General features: G+C 44.2%; 1 protein-coding gene and 1 long non-coding RNA gene across 4 annotated transcripts in view; both read left to right on the forward strand.

Moving 5' to 3' along the window:
• Positions 1-2,950: 2,950 nt before the first annotated feature.
• LOC147236781 (uncharacterized) lies at positions 2,951-8,138 on the forward strand. 2 transcript variants are annotated; one of them, XR_015107323.1, is made up of 4 exons: positions 2,951-3,260; positions 4,069-4,216; positions 5,678-5,827; positions 6,507-8,138. It is a non-coding gene; the product is annotated as an uncharacterized LOC147236781 (long non-coding RNA). The 2 variants fall into 2 exon arrangements; XR_015107329.1 differs by having other exon boundaries at positions 5,703-5,827.
• A 431-nt stretch (positions 8,139-8,569) lies between these two features.
• peli1b (pellino E3 ubiquitin protein ligase 1b) overlaps positions 8,570-12,727 on the forward strand; it is a 42,104-nt gene continuing 37,946 nt past the window's right edge. For both annotated transcript variants that reach the window (XM_086174006.1, XM_086174015.1), the window contains exon 1: positions 8,570-8,924. The gene's annotated coding sequence lies outside the window, so the exon portion shown is untranslated. The remainder of the gene's footprint in view (positions 8,925-12,727) is intronic.

The following is a 12,727-nucleotide window of genomic DNA, read 5'->3' on the forward strand; positions in this document are numbered from 1 at the left end:
CGCTAGTGAGAGATAAACTACTCCAGTTGCACAAAAGTTGACAGTTTATATTTTCAAAGCCTGAGTTTTGTGATGTGCAGCCACCCGCAAGATGACGAACAGGCTTCAGTGTGGCGGTGACAGACACACACACACACACACACACAAGAGTGTGCGCGCACACACACTCCTTGCACACACATATTTGATTCATCTGGTCCAGACAGCCTATGCTCCCGCTTTGTGATATGCTAAACATTCTGTAAACATTAGCCCGCGCATGGTTACTGTCACCATGGCAGCGCGACAACAGCGCTCGGCTCGGCCCTTCAAACACGGGACAGTCGTGTTATTTAATATTTGGCTACGCAGGAGCACAGCATGTTTCTATCACATAATCCCGTCACACCGGCGAAGGCTTCTCCGCGCAGCCGAGTCGGGAGGGCCGCACGGCCCGCCGCGGCCCGGCCGTTGCTATGTTTTGGTCTTATCGCGCAACAACAACAACAAGGGATAAAACGCTTGGCGAGAACAGTCGGGCCTCAGTGCAGGCCCCATACACTGTGTCCCGGGGCGTGCATCACACGGTCCGGGAGACGCTTCCCGGAGATTTACGGCCGTTAAATCGAATTAAGGAAGTGAATCATGTTAGCTAAGGCGGAGCGGCTTGACCGGCCGGATGCCTTTTTTCAACTGGAGATTAAAAAAAGGAACGGCGCAATGACTGATGTAGATCCCGAGAACATTTTCTGGCCGCGGATTTTTAATAATTTAGTAAGCGAGCAGATGTTTACAACGTGGTATTCCGGGTTCCAACGATCTTGTCCTCAAAACTCTTCTTAACCCGTTTTCTGAATCCGTGGCGCCGAGAAATGATTTCTCATCTCTGTCTGAACGTAATGGTTGGCCGTTCTGTACGGCTGACACGATTTGGATCGTTTATCCACGTTATAAAACAACACGGCGGTTCACAGCAAGGCTTTTCGGACATCTGGCTCGGCTTTGAAAACAGATAATTATTTTCTTTTGTCGATGTCCGCGAGCTTTACCGTCGACTCCCTGCGCGGCGATCGCTCCTTATTTTTAACTTCCTGCAAGCGCACGTAATTCACGACTAGGAAAAAAATGTATTTAAACAGAGCTGTGGGTGACATGATAACCTTTACGAGGAGGAAAAATAAAAAACATCTGGCCAAAATGCGAAGGGAGCGCTGACCCAGGCCGGGTTTGGCCTGCAGAATCCTGCTCTGTGAGGCCGGAGTTGCTAAGCTAGCCGACAGATACGTGGATAAATGTGCAGAATATCTGCGTGCGGATTCCTGTTTAGTCGCAGTCTTATTTAGATGCAACGTCCGTCTAATTCACTATCCGCACAGCTTATCCTGCAGTCCAAAAAGGGGCGGAGCCTATCCCAGCTGGTGTTGCATGAAAATTCCATTCAACCTCTCATTCGGTGAAACCTTCTTACTGATTTTCAAGACTGGTTTTGCAAATTAATCATTTAATTTGTGTGGCCGTTGGTTGTTTTTATTTTTTTTTTACTAATTTCGCTTTTTTTATTTTTCTGTCGCACTCACTTGAAAAAATAAAACTACAAGATCTACCTCAGGATAAGGTGTCGTTTGTTGTTCTCTGACAAATTATCGATAATTTTTTTGTACTTTTGCAATGTGGGTGTATTTCAATGCTCTATATGTGTGAACATATGGCAGTATTGGCGATAAAGTTGACTTTTACTACTACTAATCGTGCAGATACGGGCTCAATCGTCTCCTGGTTCGCTGGACAGAATCGCCGAGGAGTCCGTGGAGGTCAACACATGGAAATCATAGAATTATAACATTTTGGGGGGGGGGGGAATTACACACAAGAGTCATAAATCACACAAGAGTCAAAAAACAGAAAACACGCGATCAAAGGGGGAAAACTTCTGACACATCATTATTTTCATTCAATTTATTTGTTTTTTTTTTTTTTTTTTTAAAAAGTTGCATTTATTTGATCCAGGGATTGTGCCGCTCCATCCGGAGAGCAGGTTTGGAGACAGAACAAAAGGACAGGCTCTTTTACGCAAAAACGTTGAATAATCCCACATTACGGGAACGCGGCGACGGATCGGTGGAAGCGTTTTTGCGCAGACGATCGTTGCTGTGCATCCGCCAACACCGGAGGAGGAAAATCGATGAGCTGGATCCCGTCAAAGGTGGCAGGGCTGAACGCCACAAATCCAACTTGGAGGCACTGAAATAATTCTGTCCCAGGACAAGGCTTCATGCACAACCGCCCTGCATGTGCATGTGTGTGTGTGTGTGTGTGTGTGTGTGTGCAAGCATACATCTGCCGCATTTTTCATTATTTCCCGACGCTTCACACGGACGTGCAGGTCATTGACTCCTGGAAAGAGAGGCGCTTGTCAAAACATCCATCAGAAACGGGCCGAGCTGGAATCAAAGGAAGGTGTGTCTGCTGCGGCTGCAGACCTTGGAAACGTCCGCGAGAGGTGTTGGCGCCGTAACCATGGCAACATAAACAAGAGGGTTCAAACACAGATTAAGATTATGTAAGGTGTGTGTGTGTGTGTGTGTGTGTGTGTGGACGCAAAGGGTTTCTCATGTTTCTTCTTTAAAGTCTGCGTGAGTGTCTGCAGCTCATTGAAGAACCATTGCGACGCCCACTACTCACTTCTGGCAATCAGCGCTCCAGCAGGCGTGTGTTTTATTAGCGTCGGAGTGTGTTATACAGCGTCTCAGCGGTGTAAAATTAGGACCGTGTTTGTGTGCATCCGTGTGTGTTTGAGCGTGGGTGTGTGATTACCGCGGTGGAGGTTAAATTGTAACTCATCTGTTCTTGGCCTCACCTGATTTTTTCCACTCGTTCTCACACTGAAGGAGTTGTCCCCCACTCAGCCCAAGTATATATAAACATTATATAAACACACACACACACACACACACACAAAGTTCACAAGTGTTCCTGTTCCATCAAGGGCCGTTTTTGTGCGCGCAGCTGGTGCCACATTGAAGTGATGCCGTTCGTTGCACATGTGGGAACGATTAGCTCTCTGGAGGAGAAGGTCCTTTCATGAGTTTTGAAGGTCTTCTGTCTCCCGGCGGCCGTGAAACTCGCTTCGTGTTGTTTTTACAGTTGTCGTTTTTTTTTTTTTTTTTTGAAACTTTTTCTCTTCCGGCCTGCGATTGGCCGCGTCATCGGCGCCCGGCGTCGGAGCCAGAGGTTGATTGATGGCCTTAAAATGTTGTCGGTGAAGCCGTTTCAAAACGCAGGTACCAAATCCCTCCTGTCACATTAGGGCTACTTTATGTGTATTTATTTACCACACTGAAGAACAACAGGGGTGCTTTTCAAATCAGCACGGATTAATGTGTCAGAACCTTGAAACATGGTTCAAAAATGGAAAGAAAATAGCCACTTTTATTCTTTTTTAAATATATGAATTGTATCGCGGAACAGGATTTTTTTTTCTTTTTTTTCCTGGTTCTTTTATATTTCTGATAGCAGTTTTAACTTGCTGTACGGGGAATTAAATAAGATAAGATAAGATAAGATAAGATAAGATAAGATAAGATAAGATAAGATAAGATAAGATAAGATAAGATAAGATAAGAACAACTTTATTTATCCCGAAGGAAATTGTTGTGCCAGTTACAGGAAAAATATAACAATAATAAATAATAGGAGAAAAATGTATAAACAGTCAAAAATAAGAGAAAAGGCAGAATGAGAGATAAAAATAAACTATAAAGTGTCTTAAGTGACAAGTGAAAGATAAGGAGTGCACAAGAGTATGAAAAAATATTGCACGTGTAGCTGTTATGAAATATGAAAATATTAATATGATATGAAATATTGCACAGTTGTGAACATATATACAAATAAATTGTTACAATTTAAATTATTGCAATTTACAATAAGTGGGTGAGATTTTTTTTTCTTTTTTTTTTTCCATATATCCCTGAGTCTGAATTTGGGTAAATATCACACAAATTAGCTGAGAAATCAACCAACGTGGGAAGAGAAAAATCCGCTGCTGACATAAATCAAGTTGATTGTTTGAAATTCTCTTTGAAATAGTTGAGGAGACGGGACCCGAGCAGCAGAGAAAGTTCATGGACCTCCTCCTCGCGGAGAGGACGACCCCGAGGCTGGAATCAGCATGTGCATGTGTCAAAGGAAGACGCCAAGTTTTTGAGAAATTTGTCTGCTCGCCATGATCTCCGCGGTAAGACGAGAAGACGGATGCCCTTCTCCGTGTGCGCCGCGACGTGCTGCACTAGTTAGCTTAGCACAGTGAATGCGGTCTGTGGATTAAGCTAGCTACCGCTCTCAAAGGTCAACAACACATACCTAGTCTGACCTTCTTCTTCTTTTCCTTTTCCTTTGGGCTTTTCCCTTCAGAGGTCGCCGCAGTGAATCAACCTTCTCCATTTAACCCTGTTCTCTGTTTCCTTCTCTCTCACACCAACTACCTTCATATCCTCTCTCACGACGTCCATAAATCTTCTCTTTGGTCTTCCTCTAGACCTCCCGCCTGGCAGCTCCATTTCCAGCATCCATCTACCAATGTATTCACTATCCCTTCTCTGTACATGACCCAACCATCTCTGGCTTCTCTGACCTTCTCTCCAAAACATCTGACATGTGCTGTTCCTCTGATAGACTTATTCCTGATCCTCTCCATCCTGGTCACTCCCAAAGAGAACCTCAACATCTTCATCTCTGCAACCTCTAGTTCTGCCTGCTGTCTTTTGGTCATTGTAACAGTTTCTAGTCCAAACATCATCGCTGGTCTCACCACTGTCTTGTACACCTTTCCTTTTTATTCTGTCCGATAGTCTTCTATCTCTTCGTACCCCTGACGCTTTTCTCCAGCCATTCCAACCTGCTTGGACCCGTCTCTTCACCTCTTTTCCACACTCTCCGTTGCTCTGGACTGTTGACCCCAAGTACCTGAAATCCTCCAGCTTCTTGATCTCCACTCCCTGTAGCCTCACCGTTCCATCCGAGTTCCTCTCATTCACACACACATATTCTGTCTTGCTGTGACTAACTTTCATTCTTCTCCTTTCCAGAGCATACCTCCACCTCTAAAGATTTTCCTCAACCTGTTCCCTGCTTTCACAACAGATCACAATGTCATCCGCAAACATCACGGTCCATGGAGATTCCTGTCTAACCTCATCTGTCAGCCTGTCCATCACCACTGCGAACAAGAAGGGGGTCAGAACTGATCCCTGATGAAGCCCCACCGCCGCCTTGAATTGCTCTATTGCACCTACGGCACACCTCACCACTGTCTCACAACTAGCATACATGTCTTGCACCGGACTAACATACAATACCAGAGTTCCTCTCGGCACCCTGACGTACAATTTTTACATACTTATTCCGACCACTCGCACCAAAAAACTTTATCCTGTGCGTGTGTGTTTATAATAGGACCAAAAACAATCGCCTCGTTTTATTTTGCGTTCAGATGCGTCAAACCGGGCCTTCATAGACGGAAAGTTTGCTGTCATGATGTGACTTTGGCATTGCTGTGAGTTATTGCGACTAAATGTTTCCTCAGAGGCCTGCATGCAGTCCACCAGCAGCCTCTCCATGTATCGCTTGGAGAAAACGAAATTAAAAAAAATGATCATATAAATGTACAACAAGCACAAGAGCAATTTGGTGTTTTTAGGTGTATTCGGCAACTTTCGCTGCAGGTCAGCGAACGGTATCCAGCCCCCGGTGTGCCGTGCTTCGAGTCTGGCCCGGAGAAGAGGCGGGGAAACCGTCGTCTGGATCGCAACTCGGAAGATGGCGATGAGGCGAAATTCCCTAAACCTCGGTACGTCCCCTCCACATCTGAGCACTAAAATACTGGACTGCTCTCTTGTTTTTCTGCACCGTGCACGGGCAACCAAACAGTTTCCCCTCCGGGATTTAATTAGGTTATGTAATCTAATCCAGCTAGATTTGGGCTTCAAAAAAGCAGCCCTGAAACATTAGATAGCAAACCCGGGCTAATGCTTGGCAATGTCACATGTGATTTCAGTCACTTTAGTGGAGGATTGATCTCTTTAAAACAACAACATGAAAAAATTGTTTTCTAACAGGCGATACTGCTGTTTGGCCTTTATGCACGGAGACACGGCGGAATCTGAGCTGGAATCGAACGCGGGGATGTGGCGCTTTCGCGGGAACGGCCTTTTGTTCCATATTTTTAAAATGTTTTGCATGCCAGTTTGTGAGTTCCTGTTCTGTTTAAGATCCGACTGTGTGATTATACAGTAATGATAGCGTTTCAAGGAAGCTCAAGGTTTTTTTTTTGCTCTTGAGAAAATGTCCCGCACGTCCATAACTCCCTAATACTATATTTAATCTTGATTACGATTGCATTCCTGTAACACCCATGCATTATTCTTTAATCAAAACCAAACACAGTGGGAATGACAAAACACACAAAAAAATCCCTGCATACTTTCACACACACTATATCCTCAACCTGTTCCCTGCTTTCACAACAGATCACAATGTCATCTGCAAACATCATGGTCCATGGAGATTCCTGTCTAACCTCATCTGTCAGCCTGTTTATCACCACTGGGAACAAGAAGGGGCTCAGAGCTGATCCCCACCGCCGCCTTGAACTGCTCTGTTGCACCTATGACACACCTCACCACTGACTCACAACAAGCATACATGTCTTGCACCGGTCTAACATACAATACTGGAGTTCCTCTCTCGGCACCCTGTCGTATAATTTTTAGATACTTATACCGGGACAGACGGGACGGCCGAGCGGCGACGCTTCGAAGGCCGGCTCCGTTTCATTCCTCGCTCAAAATTTCAATTGCGGTACGCGAGGTGTTTGGAATAAAAGGTAGCCGGGAAAGGTCATGAGAAAAGGCGGCGTGTAGGGCATGTGTTGTGTGTGTGAAGCCAGACACACACGGATTCTCACCAGTTGGAGCGTGATGCATAACGTGGCGAGCCCCCGAGGATTTAACGATTGCTCAAGGTGTCAAGATGAGGCCAAGTACGCCGGATCCAGCGCAACAAAATACGATAAAACGTCACATAATCGCTTTAGCATACAGTTTTTAAGCGTCTTAAGTGAAACTTTATACTGCAAATGAACTCTTTTTCTCAATGTCATGGGAGGAGATTTTATTTCCCTGTCATCGAAACGCAGATGACTTCAGCACACTTCACGTTGGGCTTATGTAACAGGTGTGTCGTGCGCGCAAAAGCTGCGGCGGAAAAGGGTCCCGCTCGATATGGCACATCTGCTCGGTCACTTTCAGATTCGTGAGGTCAGGACATCACGTGTAAAACTCATAAGGACCAGACATTTATGACACACGCTGGTCATTCATTTACTTTTAAAAAAAAAAAAATGTTTTAAACATCATTTTCCTTGTGTTATGTTCGTTTGCTTAACTGTTCAAACACCCATCTTCAATGAACCCGTCTCTCAATTGCACCTCTTCGATTAGTTTTCAAGTTAATTCATTTTTTCCTTATAAAATTATTTTCTAAATCGAATCAAAATTCATAATGATTATGATTATCAGTATTGTAGCAAGTCACGAATGTTGGGGTTTATGTTGATGCTTGTTTTATGTGTGATTCTCGGGGTTACTGGGAATTTTGTGGGTGTGGTTTGAGGTGCAATGAATTATGTTTTTGTTTTTACCTGGAATTGTGCGGAAACAGTTTATTGTATTGCAGGATTGTGTGGCGTGGTTGTAGCCAACAACAGCTATTGCTCATTAAACAGACGCTTTACCGTCCTGCGGGTGTTGACCAAAACACTACAGTATTATTATTATGCATAGATGTTGCGCCTAAATGAAATTCTAGCCTCCCGCAATTTCATCTGTAATTTCAAATACAAATTTAATTGCATCTTATGCAAAAAAACAAAAAAAAAAAACAACAACAATACATTAAATTGATTTCCTTTATTCTATTATACCAGAATTACACATTTTTCACAAACAGCCCGTATTGCTTTTTTATCCGGCGCGCCAAACTATTTTCTTTTAACATTTTCAATCAATATTGAATTAGAAACTCCTTATTTATTCCTTTTGTTTAATTTTGTATGGATGCTTACATACAAAGTAATGTCAATGTCGGTTTTTAAAGTTGAAATAAAATGGCAAAAAATGTAAATATTCAAATTGCAATTTTCATTTTGTTCAATTTACATGATACCTCGTTGGCCAGTGCACAAAAATTAAATGTGGCCCGCTAGCCAAAATAATTGCCCACCCCTGTATTGTACATTTATAATATGAGTGTCAATGGGCTGAAAATGAAAATCAATTTTAAACTCTTTGTAGCGTGTATCAGCAGTTACCGTGCTTGCAGAATAATCGATCATCAGTCACGAGTAAAAAAAAATTATTTCATTCGAGATTTTTTTGTTGTTGTAGTTTTGTAGTTCAAAAGCGGCTTTAAAACTACAAGCCCCAGAGTTCCTTACTTCTACGTCACAGTCTTTTTCCCCGCCCCTGCTCCTGGCCCCGCCCACATCGTGCTCTCCACAGCCTCCGTGTTTACGTTGAGTCGCTCACAACAAAGGACGGCCGGGCGCCGCGGAGAGCCCGTCACTTCAAATAAAGCACAGTGGATACCTGCCTGTTTACATTTACTACACGTAGCTGCACAGAGGAGGAAAACAATCCCTCTCATCATTATCATCCGTGCATTATTATTCGCGTGACAAGGTTTTGATTTGGTTTTTTTTTGTTGTTTTTTTTTTATATACATTTTTTTATTTGTGTATGTGTATGTACCGGTTAAGCGTTAAGCTAGCCCGCTAGCCTCAGCAAGTTGGCGAGGGGGCTGTTAACAGCCGCAGCTGGAGGGGAGAGAAGCTAGCAGCCCCGGTCAGCTTCACCGGAGCCGTGGGAGGATAACCATCTCTCTCCATTGTGAGTACCGTCTTTCTATACACACACACACACCTTCTTATTCAGCAACAATAACAAATCACACTGAAGCGCAAACATTTTAAGCTAGTTGGTCCGCTAGCTTGTGCCCCCCTCCCCGCGCGCTAAAGCTTCTTTACAACCATCTCTGTCGCCAAGAACACTTGTTTTCCTCAAGCTTTATTTCCCTTCTTTTATTTTAATGAACATCACGACACCGTTGCCGCCGGTCACCCCACCCACGGCCGTGCGGTTGTAAAGTGTTGGTGTATAAGGGAGAGCGGGCGTTGCGGTGCACCTGTTTGGGAGGCTCTTTATCTCCCCTGGAAATCGGAGGCTCCGAGAGCGAGATAGGGTTTCCAGTCGGGCAAGGCGGGCGATGTGCGCCTGCGCGGGGGAGGAGGGGGGGGGGGATTCGCACCAGTGCGCATGCGTGCGTCGTCCACCGAGATGCGGGTATTAGTTTACATCACCTCAGGGTTGACCTGTCACTCCAGCTGGAGGAGGTGCAGGTGGAGGCAAAATTGCCTGAAAAGGAGTCAAGCAAATGCACAAATTAAGAGCTCCATTCCCCGTTAATTTGTATCAGTATCTTCTCGTCGTGGCAACGGGACTTTCTTCACTTGGAGATGTTTTGCCCCTCATCCAGAGAGGTTTCTTCAGTTCTGAATTGACAAAGTTGAAGACGTTTGGCCCCCTCTTTTGAACTGAGGAAGCGTCTTCAAGTCCACTTGCCACGACAAGAATTCACCATGGATGACTGAGAACCTCCGTAGACATTCCCCGTTAATGACTCCCTCCCATCTTGTTTTTTCCTCTCACGATCTCATCGTGGCCCTTCGTCCCCCCCCGTCTTTCTCGCCCCCTCCTTCTTCACCCTGTCACGTACGGTAAGCGATGATGTGATAAGTTGCTGCTGCTGTTGATAAAGATCCCCCACATCCCCCGTGTGCGGGAAAATTCCTATCTGCTGCATCCCTCTGGGGTTTTGACCAGGAAGTTGTTGTTGTTGTTGTTGTCGGTGGCGTATCTTACCCAGCGTGTTTGCTATGAAAGACGGCCAAAGCCTGCAGGCTGAAAGTAAGGTGGAATTATTTTCTGAGACGTAATGGCCAGGTGAAAGCAGCGATCTTTGGAGGAGAGGCGGACGAGTCAGGAGGCACTTTGACAGGAAACTCGCCGTGCATTTCACGGAAAAGACGCTTCAGTAAGCGAAGAGCTCGCCTTTTCATGGTTTCCTTTTATAAACAGCCTCCCCAAAACAACCCCGTAACTTTTGTGATTCTTTTTATTCTTACTTTTCACACTTTTCCCGTCATCAGATCCTGGGTAAAAGGAGGTTGAAAACTCTGTCTGGGTCTTATTCAGTGAAAACATAGCACAACGCTTGCAAAGTATATGGGCACTCACAGAAAAGTCCAGGTCATTTCTTGCAGATTTTGAAATGGCTTTCCTGCACATTAACGCAGGATTCCTGCTATTTCTAAAGCGTGCAATTGTTGATTTTGAGTTAATTATCCACAGATGTTTGCAGATTTCTTGCTGGTAATTACATAATTTGACAGTAATTATTTTTCGGGAATGTGTTATGGATTGATGTGTCATTTGAAAGAGGTTTTTAACCCAATGTTTCCCTTATTTTATAGTTTATCTCTAGTTTTTTTTTGATTTTCTTTTTTTCTCACATCACATTGCTGTCATTTCTCACTGATTTTAGCTTTCTTTTCCTCTCCTTCTTACTTTAGGGTAGAGATATGCTGATTTATTTATTTCACATTTCCAAGTTGAAGATAGCTGCAGTGTATTGTCCTTGAATAATCAGATGAAAGAACTGATCCGTCAAATACTGACATTTACCATTTACTGACTTAAAATCCATGTCCGGTTAAATTATGTTTCATCATTTTCTCCATGAACAAACCCACAGTGCAGAGTCTGTAGTGTGTGAAATGTACCAAAGTCACCCAGCCCTGTGGAAGTACAACAGATGCATAGTTGGTGAACAGTAGAGATGTATGGAAAGTACTTTGCTCTCAGTAAACACACCCAGTGTAACATAATACAGTGAAATGTTATGAAACACACGCTAGTCCTGCAGGCCGTTGATATCAACAACGTGGATTTTCATTTATATTTGCGTGTCAGGTTCCGCCGCCGCAGCACCAGTGTATATCACACATCGTGGCAGCCACATGGTGTTTTGATTTCACTCTATACAATGACTGCATTGTTTTATTTACTTTGGCCTTTTCGGCTGCCGGCCTGTTTTTATTCAACATCAAAAAAAAAAAAAAAAAAAAAAAAGGAGAAGAAGAAGAAGAAGAAATCGGACTGTTCTCTCCACGGCTGTTTACGTTGTCGGGCTCACTGGGCCATCAGACGCTTTGCAGTGGAGACGGGAAAAAGTTTCTTTTGTTTTCTCTCAGCTTAGATCACGTGTCTCTTGAGTAGCTGGAACAGGTTGGAGGAAGGAAACCTGCAAGAAGTGACCGGGAAAAAAAGACTAATATTCCACAAGTAAATAAAAATGAACAAGTGTATAGGTTCTTGGTGTGTAGCAGCTAAAGGGATGCATTTTTTTTTTTTTTTTTTGCTTCGCTGAAAACCGGGCTCTGGATTCTCCAGCTCTTTCCATGTTACCCCACTCTGCTTCAAGTACACTGTCAGCCTTTTATGAGGAAGTAAAACGGTGAAATACAGCAGAGCCGACTGTCAGCTTTCGGCTCTCCAACCCTGCAAAGGAGCCAGTGTGGGAATTTTTTTTTTTTTTTTCATATCATTATCGCATTGCTCATCTGCAGCCCGCACCGTCACCGCTCCCAAGATTCACGATAACCCCCCGGCCGGAAATCTCCTGTTTTCTCCAGCCTTTTTGTGTTGCTTTTCAGCAAGGGAAGAGGCTAAATAGAGAGCGAGAGCGAGACAGCGCTCTGATGTCTTAATGAAAGCTCAGCGCCGGCAGTATCCGTAGAAACCGTCTCCGTGGGGACAAAGACAGCCGGAGCGATCTCCCGGGTGGATCGCCGTCCAAGAACGACCAATAAAAACCCAGATTTCATCCGTGGCTCGTGAAAGGGGCTGCTTCTCTAACCCCCCGGTGGCCTAGAGGGCGCGAGGAACCCTTGAGGAACGTCTCAGAAGACGGATTTCAATGTTTGGCTTTTTCAGAGCAGGAACATTTCGAAAGACATTGATTAGCAGCTTCACGTTTGACTTGGTCGTCTGCCGGGATGCCGAAAAGGAAAACTCGTCTCTGGAGTGTTTTTTTTTTTTTTTTTTTCTTGTGATTCTCGGTGAACTCCCTCGCATCTTTTAAAGCCCCCCGATATTTATTAAAGGAAATCGCCGCTCTGAACCCTAAAACCCACAGCCATTTTCTTTCTTTTTTTTTTTTTTTTTTTTTTTTTTCTTTTCTAAAAGCTTGTTTTCTTTAAATAATTTCCACACAAATAGATCAATCAATCGGAGCCAGAAGCTGTAAAAACACAGTTCGGATGTTCGACTTTCAGACGTTCCTTAAACAAACCACACGTGACGTCTGCTCCGGTTCAGGACGGATCATCAGAATCCCATACCTCGGGCTGCTCCAGTTCAATTTCTGCCAAAAACAAAGATTCTGTGCACCTCAGCACAACGACAACGCCACCATTAACTCACATGGCAAGAATTCTGGGAAATATTCACTGTACTGCAGGAAGCGAGAACCTTCGAATCGTTGGAAATTCCTGCTTTACAGAGAAAATGTAAATCGACCAAGTGTGTGTCAGTATGAATTCTTCTGACGACGGCTGGACTTGCGGGCAGTT

Source organism: Fistularia commersonii, chromosome 2 (genome assembly GCF_037954325.1).
Source record: "Fistularia commersonii isolate RoL2024-O1a breed Wild chromosome 2, RoL_Fcom_v1.0, whole genome shotgun sequence".
In the NCBI taxonomy this organism is placed as follows: domain Eukaryota; kingdom Metazoa; phylum Chordata; class Actinopteri; order Syngnathiformes; family Fistulariidae; genus Fistularia; species Fistularia commersonii.